Consider the following 20,931-nt stretch of genomic DNA (forward strand, 5'->3'; position numbering starts at 1 on the left):
AAAAAGGGGTTATAGATGGAGGCAGCTGCTGCCTTAATGAGCTCAATGACTAGGCAATTTCAACTTCTACTTCAACTGGCCTCAATGGGGCAAACAAGGTGAAACTCCTTTATCATCCTGTCCCGGAGACTATGTGAGATTGAAATGTTTCATATTCATGACTAAATAGTAATCTTCTCAGCGAGAGACTGCAAGTCAGCAACCCTCCCCCTCTCCCCCTCATGTTCCCTGTGCGTCCTATGCTTCTGCCTGTGGCTCTGTGGGCTTTCTGGCTGCAGCCTACCCGCTTACCTCCCTCCCTGAGATCACTCCTTCTCCCTCTGCAACCCTGTTCACCTTCTCCTCTCACCTCTGTTTCCCCTCTCCTCCTTTAGAGCTTGCAGCAGCATGCCTGCGTACTGTATATGTTATCAGCCTTTGTACAGTTAGGATACGCACTGAAGTAAAACATTTTAAAAATCCCTTTCTGCTCCAAGCATGCTCACCCTGCCCCCGTCTGGCACTCAGGCTCTGCCTCGTTTATCATCCCCCTTCCCGCAATAGAGTGCTAAGATTGTAGAAATTGCTTTCCTTTGCAGACTTCCTCATAGGTAAGCTATGAATGATCTCACTCATGTTTTCTGCAATGTGTTGCTCTGCCTTCTGTTGCACCTGAAAGAGCGCCACGTTCGGTGGAGTATTTCCACATTCAGATATCAGCGAACCTGTTGTTGGGTGTCTGTGTAAGTGCTGATGGGCTCAAGCACATGCACTTATCCTTGAGAGAAAGCAAACGATGGAGAGAGGGAGAGAGAGATAAAGAGGTGGAATAGTAGCGGAGGTCTGGCTAGAAAAAGTACAGATGTATTATTCAGTTTGGCTGCAGCTCCGCTTGGACGTGACTGAATTTACAAAGGAAAGGAGGGGAGACTACAGCTGTTACGTAAGCTGTTCACGAGGACGTCATTAATGTTGATGCATGATGCGGATGGAGGCCGTGTGTGCGAATCAGGCTGTGCAGACTCACTGAAACACACAGCTGCTAACATTCCTGCCCACAGGTACGAATAACACCTGCACACCTGGATACGTGTTGATGTATTCATTTTCACTTTGTTGAGAAAGAAACGGTGTTCGATTCGAAGATAAAACCAGGAACGTTTGGATGCGTTTGCGAGGATCTGAGCAGGAAAGTCATCCTCGTCACATTGTTACCATAGCAACAACCTTCAAGCTGCTTTGTGCTGCACTTGTTAATGAATTTCATGGGTTTTCATGCATTCTGGATTCTTGAACGACACATGTTAAATAGAGTTTTTGTGTCTCTGTGTGTCGCAGCACAGACCGTTCAGTCAGGGAACTCTGGTCTGCTTTCCCCTACATGGCTGGATTATATTAATGACTGTTAATGACAGCGATTATACTGCATGCAGCAAAGGAAAATCAATGAGGCCTCGTGGCTAAGATGTTTGTTCGGCTGAGCTGCCGGAGTGTGTCTGCTGGGATGAGGCGCTGACAGTGAAGAGTGCTCTGAAAAGGTACAAACATTAAGGTAAGATCTAACGAGGCTTTGATGGAGTCAGTTATCTGCTGGATAATTTCCTCCGAGGCTAATTCTTCTGATGCATATCCCAGCAGCGCTACACTGAGGCGACTGATACAAAGACCAAGATATTGGTGTCACAAGTCAGCGGAGAAATACTCGACAGCAACACATCAGCAGCACAGGGGCTTGGACTGTAGCAGCCCAGATGATCCGCTTGTGAGTCTCATATCAGGTCATCCATGCACACAGGAACATCAGTAGGGGGGTTTCTGTTCCGGAATACGTGCATGTGCATATTTGTGTTTAGAATGAATAATACAAAGATGCAGGAAGGACAAAATACATCATTATATATTTTATTTCTAACATAGTTCTACAATTAAATCGTGCTCTTTTGGGAAAATAATATTTCAGCTTGGGTTGCAGCGGTGATTAGGTTTTTCCACCGGCTAATTAAGCAGTGACAGAAACGTTGTTACCGACTGCACCAGGCAAGATTTTCTCCTGACTCACTCTCTGTAGAACGCTGAATTAACTTACTGCAAATGCAAACATTTCCTACTGTCGAGCTTCACATTAAAAGTATTTCGCTGGCGAAACACGAGTTGACTTTTTAATTTGAAGTAGGCTGTAGTCACATGGAATGCACTGTGTTCAGAGAGTTTAGCACATACTGCTGTAGTTCAACCAAAATGCACCTATAGAGCAAAACAACAGTTTTAGCGGCGAGTAAGTTTGACATACGTCAGGGAGTAGTTTTATACCATGGAGCAGTAAGAAAGGCTGCACACCTCCAACTTCTCAGTGAGGTAACTGACTCCTTTTCCTTTATTAAGATTATCAGGTTCTCTACTTGCATCAGGTATCTATTTTTCATGCTTCTAAAATACTGCCAAACAGGCAAACATTTTGCTTTTAGCTTTGACAACAAATGCGCCAGTGCCTGTCAGTCAATTGTCCTTCCTCTTGTCACATGATAAGTGAACTGTGACTCTGCTGCTGGCGCTGCGTGGGGCAGACACCATTAGTGTAAAACTGTAGCATACCGACTGAGTATTGATTAAAAAAAAAAACAAATGTTTTAAGTGGTGGGCAAGTAATGCAATCGATGTATGCCCAAACATCGTGTAATACCAGTGACAGTGACTACCGCTGTGAGCCAATAGCACAATGACATACACTATATTACCAAAAGTATTCGCTCACCCATTCAAATGATCAGAATCAGGTGTTCTAATCACTTGGCCTGGCCCCAGGTGTATAAATTCAAGCACTCAGGCATGCAGACTGTGAAACAAGACATTTGTGAAAGAATGGGCCGCTCTCAGGAGCTCAGTGAATTCCAGCGTGGAACTGTCATAGGATGCCACTTGTGCAACAAATCCAGTCGTGAAATTTCCTCGCTCCTAAATATTCCACAGTCAACTGTCAGCTCTATTATAACAAAATGGAAGCGTTTGGGAACAACAGCAACTCAGCCACGAAGTGGTAGGCCACGTAAAGTGACGGAGAGGGGTCAGCGGATGCTGAAGCGCATAGTGCAAAGAGGTCGCCGACTTTCTGCACAGTCAATTGCTAGAGAGCTACAAACTTCATGTGACCTTCAGATTAGCCCAAGTACAGTACGCAGAGAGCTTCATGGAATGGGTTTCCATGGCCGAGCAGCTGCAGCCAAGCCACACATCACCAAGTGCAATGCAAGGCGTCGGATGCAATGGTGTAAAGCACGCCGTCACTGGCCTCTAGAGCAGTGGAGACGCGTTCTCTGGAGTGATGAATCACGCTTTTCCATCTGGCAATCTGATGGACGAGTCTGGGTTTGGAGGTTGCCAGGAGAACGGTACATTTCAGATTGCATTGTGCCAACTGTGAAATTTGGTGGAGGAGGAATTATGGTATGGGGTTGTTTTTCAGGAGCTAGGCTTGGCCCCTTAGTTCCAGTGAAAGGAACATTGAATGCTTCAGGATACCAAAACATTTTGGACAATTCCATGCTCCCAACCTTGTGGGAACAGTTTGGAGCGGGCCCCTTCCTCTTCCAACATGACTGTGCACCAGTGCACAAAGCAAGGTCCATAAAGACGTGGATGACAGAGTCTGGTGTGGATGAACTTGACTGGCCTGCACAGAGTCCTGACCTGAACCCGATAGAACACCTTTGGGATGAATTAGAGCGGAGACTGAGAGCCAGGCCTTCTCGACCAACATCAGTGTGTGACCTCACCAATGCGCTTTTGGAAGAATGGTCAAAAATTCCTATAAACACTCTCCTCAACCTTGTGGACAGTCTTCCCAGAAGAGTTGAAGCTGTAATAGCTGCAAAAGGTGGACCGACATCATATTGAATTCTATGAGTTAGGAATGGGATGGCACTTCAGTTCATAGAATGAGTAAAGGCAGGTGAGCGAATACTTTTGGTAATATAGTGTATATTATTCATATAATCGAAATAATTCAGGATTAGCCTGCACAGACTGATCGCCACTGACAGTAGGTGTTTTATTAAACATGTTGTTAAAAGGTCCAGTATTATGCTTAAGGGGGATGGCTCTGAGCATTTTGACACTTTCACAATATTTTTATAGCACCTAAACCTGCTATATAATAAAAACTTTAAACAATATTTCACCTTTAATGATGCGTCATGTTTCAGATGGTATAGATTCTGCATTCTGTACATTTATCCGCACAGTGAGAGTTTTGTTATTATGTATCTTTACCTTTACCACAAGTCCATAGAGGGTTAGCTGCTGCTCTGTGTGAGCACACATATGAAAACCTCAGATTCACAGGCCAGGCAGTGTAAAAAATAAAATAAAAAAATAAAAAAGCGTAAAATCTGCATAAATGTGCCCGGGGATAAGATGCAGCCTCGCTCTCACTACTGAACTGTGGCTCTTTACTCCATAGAGCCCATTTTTTTTGTTGTTGGTGAAATATGATATTTTATGTTATTTTCTGCACAATTAATTTGCCACGGCCAGTTACGTTTGGCAGCTCCTCTAAATCTTTTAGCTGAGGTGAAGGCGATCAGCCGTGTCAGGATATTTAGGAAATCATATTTATATAGTTATCCCTCTAATTTATCATATCTTTTATACTTGAATTACAACGGACTGATTCACCCGCAGGGAACTGAAATCACCCAGTTCGCCCTCTTATGAGTTCATCTCTTTAGAGCTGCAGGGATCAAAAGAACACAGACAGAGAGCACCGGACTTCTTCCTTTATCCTAAGGTGTGTGTGTGTGTGTGTGTGTGCCGCCTGCTGTCAGTCAGGCAGGTAGTTCTCCATCTCTTTAGCTCGATCTGTACCACCACCTCTCAATTCGTCTTCATTCTCAAATCCTCCTCATCTCTTCTTCTTCTCTCTCTCTCTCTCTCTCTCTCTCTCTGGCTCCGTTCTGTTTCTCCACAGCAAAAATAAAAGACGGTGCCCGAGGGGACCGATCTGTGTCAATACCCCATCCATAATTCACACGGCTGCAAGACTTTGTGTTTATAGTTCGAGGCTATGCAATATATACACACACGCAGATGGATATCCATATAGAGATGTAAACACAGAAGGTTAAGGCACGAGTGGTATGTTTTCAACTGCGTGAGATAAACCAAGGAATTAATCAGTTTGTAGCCCCAAACTTGAACTGGAATATTCTTATTTATATATATATTTTCATTTCCTCTGCTCTGACTTCACTGACCATGTCTGGCACAAGAGGCTTTTTTTGCCTCACATTGGCAAGGCTTGAATTATATGAGCTTGAAATGCTAAATGACTTTGACCGCATCACAGAAATAAAATGTCACAGACTGTCTGCTCATGAATTGCACAACTGCTCACATTACAGAATGATCACAAATTACTCACCACCTCCAGCTTTTTTTTTTTTTTTTTTTTTTTCTCCCCTTCAGCAAGTATCCTCATCTCATTTTCAAGCTCTTTCTCTCACTCTCAGAAAAAAGACACATTCTCTCTCTTGGTTTCACACGCATTCATATTTTCACTCCACCATCAAGATACATACAAATGCTAAAAAGGTTGGAAACGACCTGGGCTGCACAGGTGAATGTTTTAAAGGTCAAGACGAAAACTCAAAGTCCAAATGCTGTTTAATTCCGAAAAGCATGAAAGGTCACAATATTTTTTTTTTTTAACAATAAATAGCAATCTTGACAAGTGCAGCTTTAAAGAATAGGTTCATCATTTTAAAAGTCCACCTCAAAGCAACAGTCAGGTGCTAACTGAACACTGAAACAGGTTGTGCTCACTGTAATCAAACTCAACAGACTGTAACTTTGGAAGAAACTGGAACATATGTTGCCCAATATGTCAGATTTATAAATATATATAAAAAATATTTCAGATTATAATGCAGAAAAAGATGCTTTGGATCATTCTTTATTATTAAATTAATATCAAGTTGACTTAAATATCCCGCTTCAGTTACATTTACACTTGACATTTGATGTTATAGTGGAGATTTACAGGAATGATTACGATAAGCAAAACCTGCCTGTTTAAATGTTCATGTGGCCATTTGAAAAGTTGTGAACCTATCCATTAAAGCAAGGGTCTTCAATGTGTTTCACTCGTAAGCTGATAGAGAGACAGAGCTGGGTTCTTTTGCATCATAAACTGGGCCTACAACACCATGTACAGTGGCCAGCAGTGCCATGTATAAACAATTAGGTAGCAGTTGTAGCATCGCTAATATAAGCAGCGTTAGCCTCAGCCTCTGCAGTTTCTCCAGTGGTTTTGAGGTGGAGGGCATGTCAGAGGCCCAGACACTAGGTCCGTACACTGGATAATAACACAGATAAGTGGCCACTAAGCTTTAATAATGCACCGTTAGCTGACTAGTTCTCCATCATGAATGGGTGCTGCACGGTGATTTGGCATACAGTTAGGTTAGCTTGCTGACATGAGGAGGAATGTCTTGGTGTTCCCCCTGTAGTAACTGGGGACTCAGTTTAGCTTGATTTCCGACCCTCCAGGCAGCCTTTGGTTTCTCATTGTTTCACTTAAGCTTTCAGATATTTGTAACTTGCATCACACTTCACAATTCGCAACCACTGCTTTATGATGCAGAGGCTTTTGTAAGGTTTTGCAGTTGCGAGCAGGGCGTTTCGACCGAGAGAAACAGCAGCTCAAGAAACATAGTCTAACCAGGCCAATACAAAGGTTCTTTTTAAAAGCTACACCACTCGATGGAATCACAGCCACCAGTGAACCTATTACACTATTAACCAACTGTGAGCTCCGAGATGCACTATCTAAAGCAATGTAATGAAACACGATATATCTCTCCCAGACAGAATGAAGTCCAGCCCCCTGCGCCGGAGAACATTCGGGCCACTATCTAATCTGTTTCAGCCTTATTGACAAAATAACTCATCTGCTGTCCGCTCAGCCAAGAAATGTAAGCCGAGGTGCGACGGGAATGAGCAGCAGTCCCATCCTTTCCCCACACCCGATGTAAAATGCATGGCGATGATTCACCACGAACACATCGCAATTACATTGCAGGGGGGCCGGCGTTGCTCCTTATAACAGAGTATCCCATTGCAGCGTCTCACCGGGTCCTGCACACTTACTGCACTGTTGACAAGAGGCAAGCGCGCAGCCTCGGGATGCACTCCTGCTTCAATAACAGCTTGTTTAGTTTTCTTTTCTTTCCTCTGCAGTCTTTCTTTTCTGCAGGAAAGCAACAACTCTGTTTGTCTAACTCAATACATAAATAGACTATGCATGAATAAATAATGTGTATGATAATGTGATGTGGTGCCTGGAGAGCGCAGGCTGGCAGGAGAGTGTCAATGTCACGTCAGCTCTGTAAATTCTGCTGTGTGCTTACCTGTCGTGACCTCGGTTTAGCCCACGACTGTTAACCAGATGGACAGTGAGACAGTGAGACATTATCTGTATCAAATAATCCCATAAGTAAGATAGAGTTGTGGGTTTTACATTGCAAAGGAGAAGAATAGGCCAGAATCATCGCCCTCGCGCGCATTTTCATCGTAATAGTCGGCATCTACATGAACAAATGCTCTTTTAACATCACATGCACCGTACAAACACACACAGACATGCAGTTCTTTTTAAATACTCCTTTTTCTTCAGATTTAGGCAGAAATGCTGACACCGTGTTCATTTCTGGCTTCTAAGGGGCTTAAACTGAAGCCATAAACAAACAGCAGGAGTGGGTGTGTATGACAACATTAACGAGAAACTACTCTGGGGACCGGCAGGGTGGTGAAGCAGAGTAAAGTTGCCAGGCCCATTACATTCCATCATTGTCTATTTAATTAGCGCTTCCCTCTTATTTGGCTCCACACGTGGGTCCTCCTCTCATGGCCGACTCTGCGACAGCCACACAGAGTGAAATAAAAAGGTGCAAACGAGCAGGACTGTTTGTTGTGAATGAACGAAAGAATGTTGTGGACGTTCATTCTACATTTGCACTTTGCCAGCCACCGCTTTCATTTTAAAGCTTTGAAACATTTCTATTTTTGCTCGACTGATTATCCTTGAAAATGTTTATACTGCATGCTGGGAGGCCAACTTTTTAATGAATGCGTTTTATGTCAACGGTCTGTGAAAGATTAAATAATTACTGCACACCAAGGAATAGAAAGATGCAGGTGCAGTCCAGACCTGATATTATCCTCCGCACAGCCAAATGCGACATGTGTATTTATCCTCCATCGCCTTTTATCAGCTTTGCTCTGGACACAGACGGCCTCCATCTCTCCCACCGCCCGACTCAGATAAGACAAACCCCCGACACAGCTTGACGCTCAAATCCCAGTTTAAGTCCCTAATGGATATGCCGCATTATTGTTTTATTCAGGACAAGTCCTGTTTAACTACATATTGGCTCTAAATCTGGACTAAACTGGAGCAATGAGTGGAGAAGTCAGGTTACAGTAACGGTGACACGCGGCGCCGTGTACGCTTCCCTCAGAGTAAACAAGCGATAAGCTTTCTAATTGAGGCAATGAGGCGGACTGCTGAGTCGGCATCTCGTTAATGGGAGGCCAAAGTGGTTCCTGACAGCTGCCAGGATAGAGATTACAGATACACAACAATTAGTGTAACTTGTTCAGTGTTAAATAGATGTAATATATTAAAGGTGAACTAATAGTTAATGTTGTTTTTTATGTTAGATCCCTGCTCCTGTGAGAGAAAGTTTCCATCCTTAGACACACTCTTTTCTTTTGTTCTCTGCTGGTCTGCTACTGTGTGACCTTGCTGACATCCTCCCTGAGCTTGGCGGCTGCGACACAAAAGCCTCGTGCTCTCTCTCTCCGAGCATTTGTCTGAAATAAAAATAACCAGGGGACGTGATCCAAAAGTTGTTCGTGGATACGGTCAACCTTGCCCCACAAAAAAGTGTAGTGAATGATAAAAGTTAACTGAGGACCATCTTGTAGGTATTTTCGTGTCTCTATGGCATCTGTGAAATCATTCTGATGGCACAAATTTATGTCGGAAGATAAATTACATAACCATGTGTTGCCCACTGATTCTCAGTAATGCCAAGATCATCCTTCAATCCTACATACAGTAGAGCGGTAATGACTGTGAAACCAGAACCTTAACCAGTTGGGAACCACTGCTGCCCCAAATGTTGTGCTGTTTCTCTCCATGTTTCACCCGTGTCTTTTTGCCAGTGCATTTACATGTTTTTATGAGACATGTTTTCTTAGACGTGGCTAAACAAGATAGAGTGGTGTAAAACATATTAGGTGAGCACTGCCTCACCATTACAACTTCTAGTTTCCCTTTTTGAATGACGAATATAGATTATCACTTCCTGGTGGTATGGAGAGATGTTTCCTCTCATTCAGGCGCAGAACATACGAGCAAGTTGGCCGCTGGCTGTAGTGTTTGCAGTGGGTTTTCAGTGGGTGAGACACAGACGAGGAGATGCAACAGTCAGCCTCCGTTGTTGCTAGTTCTTTGATGCTCGTTTGGTGTGGCAAGGCACTTTCAACCATCTATGTATCTATCTGTCACAGGCCAACTGTAACCAATCAGGTCAAAGAACAATATGCAATAGTAGAGGAGCACCTTGAGTGTATCTAGTTGGTATACCAAACTCTTGCGAAAGCCAGTCAAGCCTTCAGCACTAATCTTTGCTCTTCTTTCAATGACATAAGCTCTCCAGCTATGACATAACAGATGCTATAGCAGCATCTCCACTAACCTCTTTTTAGGGGCCGCCATCATTTTTCAAATAAAAAGTGCCTTCTCTCGCTTTTCGTCACACCAAAATCACGCCTATCACTGCCAGTAGTTCCTCATAGGATGCTGAGTGGACCTGACTGCTGTGGTTTTCCCAAAAGTCTGGTTAGATGGATTCTCAAAATCCAGCTGCCTTGTGATGTGCTTAACGTGTTGTCTTTATATCTTGTCTCCTGAAATCCTTGAGGGAGCTAGCAGCCAGAAGCAGGAGAACATAGAACTCACAAGTTGTTCTCTCCATCTGCCTCAGCAGGCCAGTATTGGTCAGGCTCTACTCCTCAGTCAGGACAACTGCACTGGAAGTCCAGCTATTGATCTACTGTCCGCTGCCATCAGTGGGGTCACGTCTCCCTTTCAGACGTTGTCAGGTTTGACGTTTATTCCACCAAGTATGAATTACTGACGTAGACTACGGAAGTAATTCATACCACAAAATTCTGACTGAACTCTTTAAACTGACTAAATGAAAACCTGACTTTAAAGATTGCATTATATGACTACTTAAAGACCTTAACGCCAGAAGTGCCAGCGAACCAAATTAGCAGAGACCCACAGAACAAATGGCTAGTTTAGCTATGACACATGCAGACATTTGGAGGATCATCTTGGGTGCCTGTATGTTTCATCTTAAGGGGGCACCAAGTGATGCGCCAGCCTGCAGGCCAGGGCTGGTGTTGGCTACAATTCATACAGACACCCAATTTCTCCCATCACGTCGCCTGCCAGCCCCAGAGAAGACTCTTCCAGGGGGGAGGGAGCCTGACGAAACCCAGATTAAGGACCAGAAAAGCTGCGCTGTCCCCCACATACAGAGGACGTAGTGCTTAGTGACTCTGGCAGATGTCGGAGGAAAAGTTAGTGAGCTTGTGTTTTATGAACTTTCTTGTCAAGATTGGGATCAGAGTTATAACAGCAGTCTTTTGAAATGCTATGCCAGCCAGAGAGAGATTCTGTATTCGGTGTCTCCCTTTCTTGGTTGTATTTTTTTTTTTTTTTGGTTGCGTGCTGCGCCGGGGAGAGATTGTTTGTTTACTTCCCTCTCAGTGGTGGCTAAATGTCTGGAAAGTGTCCAGGGTAATCAACAGTTGCCTCCGCCAACTGAATGCCTACTCAGTGAACTGTGTGCTGTGTGATCTCCTCCCCAACTTTGGAACAGCAGCTACTGTAAAAATAAATAAATATATACAGCTTATGCATCCAAATCATATATTAAATAATGATGACGATGAATTATAACAGCTGTTTACACTGGTATTTTGCCCTTATGCTTACAGAGTCTTATCTTTTAACCCCTGATCTGTTTGCTTGCCCCTGCACATCTTAGCGCATCTGAGTGACAACGCAAGTGGATTATTCTGTAAAACGGGCGGCCGTGTGCACGCAGGTGTCACAGTTCAACAACGCAGGCCTCTTGCTCTCACTCAAATTGGGCTTCGCATTAGTGTCCTCACACGGACCCGTCCCGGAGTTCTTCTTCTAATGCAATATGATCTGCCAGGAAAGATTTGTATCAAGCAGGAAAAAAAGCTAATATTTAATGAAAACACTTGAGCATGATAAGACTTTAATGCAGAGCGGTCTTCTCAAGCATTATATCATATTCTCTCCATAATTAGTAGCCCAGTGCGATCGCTCAAGGTCATTGTAAATTCGTGTGCCAGGAGCGTGGATGGGTTGGACATAAATAATGCATACTGTTGATGAAATGGTAATTCTTCAACTGCCAAAGAATGCTCTCTCTCTCTCTCTCTCTCGCCTCCCTGGTTGGCAGTCCTCTCACCTTCATCAGCTCCCTCCAGCGTGCCCCGCTGTTCACCAAGGTGTACGGCGCTCCTCCATTACCCTCTGCAGGTGTTTGTCAAATGAGCCCTGATGTCGGTAACTCAATTGGCCTGCGTGACGTGCCTTTTTACCTCTAACAAGCTCCAGCAGAGTGTCGCGCTCCTGTGTCATACATCCTTGTTCGCCGAGCACAAACGCACACCCTCGGTCGGGTGTCTCGCATCTGTATGCTGTGAACACGAGGCCTGTGAGTGATTATCTTAGGCCCAAATCTAATTTTACAGCGTGCATACAAGCGACCAAGCTGGGGGGTTGCAGGCCGGCGCGTTGGGCTGAATAAACAACAGAGAGGTGTTGCATGTGCGTGGCAGCGCTGAGCCCCAGCTGTCAGGTGCCTGTGAGGCACGGCAGGATGCACGCCAACATATAAACACGCACACAACTGCGGCAATGAAGGCAGGCCGAGCAGAAGTTTACCGCTTTTCCTCCTCCTGGCCTCGGTGCCTTCTGCTGTCGTCTAACTGACCCCCCTCACAGACTACTTCTGTCCTGTCTGCATTAGGAGAATTATCTGGTGTTGCACTCGTTTGTGTCCTCTGAATTGTTCAAGTCTGTGTGTGTGTTTATGCTTGTGCATGTGTGTGCGCGTGTGCGCGCGCCTTATGGCAGCCATTAGTGTTAGCTCACTAATCCACTGGCTGGAGAGATAATTAGACATCGCACATCTCATCAGGCCCTGCCAGCATATTGACAGCTGTCGCTCTCCCTCTCCCTCTCTGTCACACACACACACACACAAAAGAAAGGAAGACAAAAATGACAGACAAAAGGTTAAAAGGTTAAAATAGATTTTAAAAAATAGTGCTAAATTATTGAACATGTTTCTTTCATGTTGTCATAGAAATCAGTGTCTGTTCGACGTAACTGTGAAAACACTCCGAGTGACTCCTGGCCCTTTTCTGTTGGTGTGTGCGAGTACATGTCACAGGCCTCAGATGCATGTTCAGTATGATGTAATGGGTAAGCAATCAGGCGAACAGGGAGGCAGTCATTCAGCTGTACTGATGATCACACGTAAAACCATCATCGCCGCCGGCCAGTGTCACGCAGCCTCCCATCTTTAATCTGTGCTCTCTGACTGCCAGAACATCGGTTAATATGTCATGTTATCTCATCAAATGCAAGCACACACAAGTTGACCCCTGGATGGTGGTGCGTATCAGGGGCCACGCTTAGACATTTAGGGAGTGGTTATCTTCCTACAGCGGGTGCTAAAGATCTGAGACAAACTGTTGCTGACTTGTCGAATATGAGTGCATGTTTGCGGTGGCTACTTTTGTAAACGTACAGAGCCTTCAGACACAGAATACCACAGCAGCTGTGCAGCTTGGGGAACTGAGCCTCGGTTACATGATATGGGCTCCAGTCATTTGCACTGATCCTTCAATCGGTAGCAGAAGGCTCAGTGCAATCACTCAATCATGTTAAAGCACGACCTCTGACTTGCTGCATGCCACGCCGGTCGCTGGGACTATCGAGCCTGACAGAAGGAGGAGGACGTTGTGTTATTGTGCTCCTGTGGGTCGTTTCGAGAACACACTAAACCTGAGATTACACGATGTCCAATTCTCAAAAACCTCTGCATTCTTCTTCTCATCTTTACAACTACGGTCAAGTTTGTTTTTGTGCTGCTATCAGAGGAACATTTAAATTACATTTACAGGATGTTACACCGAATTTAGCAAATAATTATAAGGATTTGTAAGGCTGTTTCCTTATTGTCCGAGTTAAAAACTGATGGCCCATGAGATCCTTGGTAAAAATGAATTGCCATCAGATTCAGTCTATAATAATTACAAATGTTCCTGTGATATTTTTAATTCCCAAAACCAGTTCCGTCACCTGAACTTTGCCCATCAGCTGATACGGATGCCGATCTGATATCAGTGCGACCAAAGAAGTATTACATAATATACACATTTTGTTGGGATACAGTATTATTGCGAGCACTGTTGTACGCTCTTATTGCTCGGGCAGAAATAACTCTGTGCACCGGCTGTGTTTCTTAATGAATCTGACAGAAGATTTAGGCAGAAACTTAAAGGTACTGAGCAGAAGGATGGAGATGTGAGAGGTGGATGCTCCAGGAGTAGGTTTGAGAGATGTAGTGGTTGTATTAAAAGCAAGTCTGAGGTTGCATCTCTACAAACGCAGCCACACACATGTGTATACACAAACACATTGTGAGGATCCTCATTAACATAATGCATCCTCTAGCTCTTTCACCTCACCTAAACCATTACAGCTAAATGCTCAGTCCAACGTTGGGATAGAGCTTAAGCGCTAACCTTCAATTGGTCCTTGAAGTAGTGACGAATGGATAAAATGTCCTCACAAAGCAGAAATATCTTTACTACGATAGTTTAGAAGTGAAATTGTTCCTCACAAAGATAGCAACACAAGTCCCCCCCTCCCCCCTCCACACACACACACACACACACACACACACACACACACACACACACACACACACACACACACACACACACACACACACACACACACACACAGAACAGGTGGGACTCGTGAGTCGGGCAATAAATCGTTGCAGAGATCAAGGCAGAACTACCTCAGAATCTCCCCCAGAATCCCCCAGATCCCTTCTCTCTCCAGGGTTGCACAACACACACATACACAGACACACACACAGAGACACACACACACACACACACACACACACACACACACACACAAGCGCGGTGTCTGCTGTGCTGGTTTTGGATTTTTTTGGATCCCTCTTCATCCTCTTTCATGGGTTCATAAAGACAGCAGGATTGAAGAGTGCATGCATATTGCACACTGTTCATTCCTATTTAACTGTTGGCAGCCTCACGCTGCACTGCTTTTGAGAATAGTCCTGATTTCTGATTTGAGGAAATGACTGGCCACAGTGGGGCGTAAATACCTTAAACATAATTCAATCTGTTTCTATCAGCCCCATTTTGGGAAAAAAACAAAAAGGTGACATTATATGAAAATACAAACCATGTACAAGGCTGCACAGCTGCACAACTCATTTTTGTACATTGTACATTATTGTTGTTCGTCTGCGTCTTTTTGTCTATTTGTCTTTTTGCCAAGTTTACAGACTTGGTTTGATTTCAAACAATCGACTGTATCTCATGACTGGATTACCTACCAGCAGCTGACTCAGCTATCTGTTGTCTGATCATCTGTGCCCTCGAATGCACCACATGAGCAAAACATTTCAAAATGATCACAGATACGACCAACAGATGACCAACAAAAGGCATAACTTTCATTTAACTGACTCTGAGGTTCCAGTTGAACATGAGTGATGATGCGGTTCTTTAATGGGCAAAAATAAGTACAGACATGAAATCAGTGTTTTCTGTGGGAGAGAGGAGCTTCTGCTGATTTTGCAGATTTTGATCGTTTTAATTAAGTGTGTCATTTAAGCTCAACTGCAAGACACGTGATGTCCAGTGAGGACAAATTCACTCAACTCATTCACATTTCAGATGTGTATTTTGTTATCAAGCGGAACATTAAGATTGCAGCTCTTGATGAATATAAATATTACCACTCAGTGATTGTAACCATGGTGACTTCCCCCGACTATGACATCATGTGCATCAATAGCTTCCTTTGAGCTACTTAAGTTATCTGGTGAATCCTGTGTTTCTTTTATTTATCCTGTATTAATTTTTATATCTATATTTCTTTCAACATTTCTTTCCCCAGTGTTCTGCAGCCTCACTGTGAAGTCTTTCAAAATGAGAGAAAATACAAATGAAGACTTCAGTTTTATTATTTAGAACAGGGCTGCTCAATTATAAATTGACTTGAAAAAGATTTAAAATAAGGAGATGTAGATGGATCAGACATTCAACAGCCTATTTCAAACATTTTTTTTTAAAGCTTTTTGGTAATTTAACATTTTTTTTAACAAATTAATGCTGTAAAAAAAAATACCTACATGTACAGTGTGCATGTACTCTGTAAATGTAGGTCATGTTGTTTTGTCAGATATCAGATCTATGTATGCTGGGCCTCGCTGAGGTTCCTCTGAGCCAGATGTACCAACCAATAGAACAGGCCAGATTCAGAAGATTGATTTTGAGCAGTTTTATTTCAGTTAAAAAAAAAACATTAACAACTATTTCCTGACGCAGCGCTGTCGATACCAGTATCGTGACAAGCACTCGGCTGGTGGCTGGTATTAATTTCACACCATGATGTAATGCAACCAAAGGGATTATATAACATCCTGTCAGGCTTCGATATGATTGACCGACGGTGTCTGATGTACTATACGATAGTGTTGCATGTCATATCATGTGCCCACGACAGACCACAGAGAGCCATTACCGCTTTACTTCTGTGTTTTAGCCTACTTTTCGCTCACCCGTCTGCAGGGTTCTCTATCAGCCCTGCACAGCTCCTCCCACCTGTTATAGTCCGAACACTGGGCCACGACCATCCATTGTCATTATGTTTCCATCGATTTGTCTGTGTGCCGACTTCACTAACAAGCCCAGGGACTGAAAGTGAAAAGTGGGATAACGCTTTGCTGGGTAGGGAACATGACCTATTTACCCACCCACTCCCATAAGAGTCATGTCTCCTGTCGTGTCATTTCAAGCTTAGTCGATCTGTTCCACCCGACACGTTGGGGCTTTTCAGTATACTGAGATAATCTGTGCCAATCTGAACCGTGCAGCCATCCTGGCATGTTTACACACGTTCTGATCATTTTCTAAATATAATCACTTTAACTTCGAGTGTAGTGCCTGCCCACAGATGTTGGAAAAACATACGCGACCATTCATCACTAACTGTGTGAGGAACTTTTCTCCTCCTTGCGAGGAGCGGGATCAGCGGCAGGGGAAATCCAGAGTGTGTTCAGCCGGACTAAAATGAGCTTCATTAATGTTCACACCCGTTTTGCTGCACTGCACATTTGACCTCGTTGCATAATGTTCGCAGTTATTCTTGAGGCCAGACAAGGGATGTGATGGGGTTATTCTGAGGACAGAGATCTGGTTAATGGCCCGAAATCTGAGTCTATTACAAAATGTGGATGAAAGCTGCCAAACACCCAGACAGGACTCGCTGTTTGTTCCTCCCGAGTCAGCACCAGAGAGGATCAATGTTTTTAATTCATCTCCATTAGAACCTCGTTTGCTTTTCATTTCCAAATCAGGACAGCTTGTAAATTATAATTTTAGCTTCAAGAAGAGCATCGGTTTGTGCTTTCATCATCCTTCTTATGAAGCGTCCATCACTTGAGACGCAAACGTGTCCGAAGTTAGCAACTCTTAGAAAACAAGTGAGCGTGACCTCGCGCTCTCGTGCCGGTCTCGGAGCTCTCCTTTGTGTCTCCGCCCTTAAGTAGGCAGTTTAAGCCGGCTGGTGTCTGCGATGATGCCTTTAATCTCACTCCATTCCCTTCCTTGATGTGTCATACTGGAGAGGATATGTAGGACAACATCACTTCACTTACTGTATTCTGGGACTAAGACTGCTCTTGCTAGACGGGGGTATAATTAGCACAGAGTTATTAATACAAACTTTGAAAAAAGTCTGAGCTCCTTTATTTTGGCTGCAGCGCTCTTCCTTGATTTCTCTTTGATACCAGATGTCCCTCTTCACTGTGACGAGAGCCCATTTCCTCGGTGTATTCTGCTTAATGGAGGAGGGATAACTTGAAAGAGAATAAAAGTGATTTTTGTCATTTCTGCTCTTTCAACTCCTAAACGCCGCCTCTCCACAGCGCTCCCACCGTGATGGATATTGCCAGAGGGCTGCCATTGACTCACCATCTATGATTCACACATGTGACTGTTCAGTCATCCATTTTGGCGAGGGAGCATCTCCTGCACTTGATTTCCTCCTCCGGCTGCCTCCTGTTGTGATGCTGGCCATGATAGTTGCTGGATCTTGTTCTGATAACGGGCTTTTAGCCTCCCGATTAGATTTGGCGGGCTGGCTTCCTGCATGTGCATGTATGTACACTAGTGCAAGCGTGCGTGCATCATGCTGTATGATCTTATCTCTGCTTGCTCTGCCTCGGCTGGGTGATGGGAAAGCAATGTGGCGTGGGAGACTGTCGCTAACCTAGAAACAGGCATCATGTGCTCGGAGCGGATTGTGTACAGTATATTGTTAGGTTATTGTAAGCCTGGAAGTTGCTTTGAGCTTCTGCCTTTCACTGCAGCTTAAACTGCTTTTCATGTAATCTGAAGTGAGACCTGTTTATTGAATAAACCTTTCAATGTGGCTTTAGTTCTCTATGACCTGCCCCTGTTTAAAAGTATTTACACTGTCTAGGACTCTCTACACAGCAATCAGTCACAGGGGCTTTTACGCACCGCCCCCCTGGCTTACAACAGCATTGGTTATGAGTCACCCACAGTCCCCCCCCCCGGGGGGACCTGAGAAATGCGGGGTCATGCAATTGAGAGCTGCATCCGCACACATTGCACGAATAAACACAGAGATAATAGATTTCAATTTCCATGAGCGTGCCAAATAAAACCAAAGACTGCTGACATCATCTCACTGATGTTTCATAACGGATCCCGGGTGTTGAATAAACCCGCCTCTTTTTCATATTCCTGCTCAGGGAGGGACGCAGAGGAAATGTGGTTATAAGAGACAATCAGCTTCATGGTCTTCAAGGTCTTTTTAGCGCATTTCCGCCAACCAGCACCATCTTTGTTTGAAGTCTGAGGAGACATAAGGGTCAGCTGATCAGGGGGCGAGAGAATCAGCGGCCAGCATTTTACACCCGTGTATGTGTCGGGGTAACGAGAGCACATCGCTGGTACACCATTAGTCATTCCGTGCAGGCTGCCGTCTGAACTCTGCCCATTTCACACACCGTTTGGTGCCTCTGATTGAGGTTTCTCCACGTCATTACTGCCTCACACACACATATATACTCACACAGATACATACACACACACATTTACGGACACAAAGAGGACATAGCGTGGCATGTGAAAGCCCACACTGTAACAATCTCCTTCACATGCAGTTGAACTAAGGGCAACTTTTGTTTCAGTTGCGGTGAATATGTGTGAGGAGAAGCTGATAGGATCTACTCCCAAACATCTACAAGTACAGTTAAAGAAGTCTATTGTAACAGGATGAACGGTGTCTCTATCACTTGTTTGTGCACTGTGCAACTTCAGTGAGAGGGCTGGATCACAGCGTCACACACTTTTACTTCAAGATACAAAGTTTTCAGCATATAACACTGCTGTGATGTGATGAGGTTTGTCTGTAGTCAGCACCTACATCACATCTGACAGATTGTGTATTTACAACAGTGGTGTTGCACTCAGAAACTGTAGGGGGCGCCAAATCACACAAAATGCCAATTTTCTACAGAATGTTGCTTTGATTGATTTGATCAGGATGCATGTAGCTAAAATTGTATTGTTTCATTTTACACACATTTTAAAGCCCCCCTAATTGGAATTCCACATGGGGTGCAAAATATGTTCATTATCGATTAATCTGTCGTTTGTCATGATTAGTAGATTAATCAATGCAACTATAAAATTACCCAAGGCCCGTCAGACTTTTCCAGACCTGACCTGAAGTGATGTCTTTAAATGACTTCTTTTGTCCAACCAACAGCCTAAAAAGCAAAGAACCTGTATTCACTGTCAAGAAAAGCAGCGAATCCTTTCATTTAATAAGCTGCAAAAATGACTCAAATGATTAATCAATTATCAAAATAGTTGGCAATTAATATTCTTGCCATAGAGTAATTGATATATCAACTTATTATTGCAGCTCTACACTGCTTATTCAACATCGAGCTGATTTTTTTCCCAGAAATATAACAGAAAAACTCAACAAACAAACCAATATACAGGGCTCCAGGCTAACTCTTTACACTGGTAGCACCGGTGCACCTAACTGGTGCACACTAGCATATAATTTTGATGCATCTAATAATAAATTCATTAATTTGATTTTAAATGTTCTGTAAATTATTGTAAACTGGAATAAATAAATATAGGTTTATTAATTCAAATCACAACTCAACAAGAAACAGTGATAACCGCAATTGTTTAAAAGATAAACTGCTAAATTTCAGGCGACAATGTTTTTTGGATGCACATGCGACCAAAATAGTCGCACCCTAGAGCTGTTGTTACAATGTCATTATGGCCTTGTGTTTGTAATGTCCTCAATCCCACTGACCTATTAGAATCACAATAAACACCAGTCTGAGGTTAGTGGTTAAAATGTCATATTTACACAATAAACTGCATATATATGTACTGTATTACATATTATATATTTATTATGCGCTCATTTGAAGAACACATGAATGAAGATTAAGTGTAATATCACTGTCTGAGCTCATCGTAACCTTTTTCCACGCCATCATTCTTGTATTTTGCTGTGAAGGTGCAGTTTTCAAAATGCAAATCTTACAAATGAAAAAAAAAAAAAATGTATTCGGCGGCGCGCCCTCATCGTCTATTTGCGTCGTTATCAGCCAAACAGGTACAAAGACACTGGCAGATGCTCAACTCCCGATATGGTTTCAGCTCTATGTTTCAGTGCCATATTTAGCTTTCATTGATGTGCAAAATAGAGTTGTGCTCCTTTCACTTCGACAACAGAAATATCTGCTGCGATTCTCTCTGCGTGAGAGAAAATATGGCAGCGCTGATCAGTAGACTGAGACTTTAAAGCCAGTTGTTAGACAAAGGTGAGAGGTTGGACGGCAAATGCCAGGCATTCAGTCTACTCCTAATTAGTTTTGGAGTTTTGAAATGAGATGGAGCTGGTGCTGATTTAATGAGGAGCAGGCTGGCACACTGCTCAGATTTCCTTTCGTTGACACAGTATTGATGTTGGAGAATATTTGTCTTTCATGCTGTTTTCACTGTGACTGAAAACAAGTCAACCTACCCTGTTAGTAAATCAGACTTTCTTTATTCCTTCACTTTCGGCACAGATTAAAACACTAAATAATGAAGCGCGGTAGTTTAAAGAGCTCCACTGTCTTAATCATTGTGTCATAACTGTTCCTCAGTGGCGCTCCCATGACGGAGTTGTGGGCTCTGTCTCTACCCTCAGCCTGTGTCGCTTGTTTGTCCCCAAGGTGAAGATCATCCTGGTTTACCTGCTGGGAGAAATAATGGGACTCGTGTCCCTCCAGTTTCAGTCTACTGAATCCTGGCTTTCATGTCCAGAACACAGCCCTCTGCTTTCCCCCGGGCTGGGATAGATCACACAATCATTGCCATGAGTCTGCCAGCCAGCCGTGACTGTATCCCAGCCCTCCCCCCTCCTCCTCTGCTGGACCCCTGAGTGACTGA

At 43.7% G+C, this 20,931-nt stretch overlaps 1 protein-coding gene across 4 annotated transcripts in view; it reads left to right on the top strand.

Moving 5' to 3' along the window:
* Positions 1–20,931, top strand: part of fgf13a (fibroblast growth factor 13a) — a 109,141-nt gene that overhangs the window by 53,499 nt on the left and 34,711 nt on the right. The gene's annotated exons all lie outside the window — the stretch shown is intronic.

This window comes from Acanthopagrus latus, chromosome 18 (genome assembly GCF_904848185.1).
Source record: "Acanthopagrus latus isolate v.2019 chromosome 18, fAcaLat1.1, whole genome shotgun sequence".
In the NCBI taxonomy this organism is placed as follows: Eukaryota; Metazoa; Chordata; class Actinopteri; order Spariformes; family Sparidae; genus Acanthopagrus; species Acanthopagrus latus.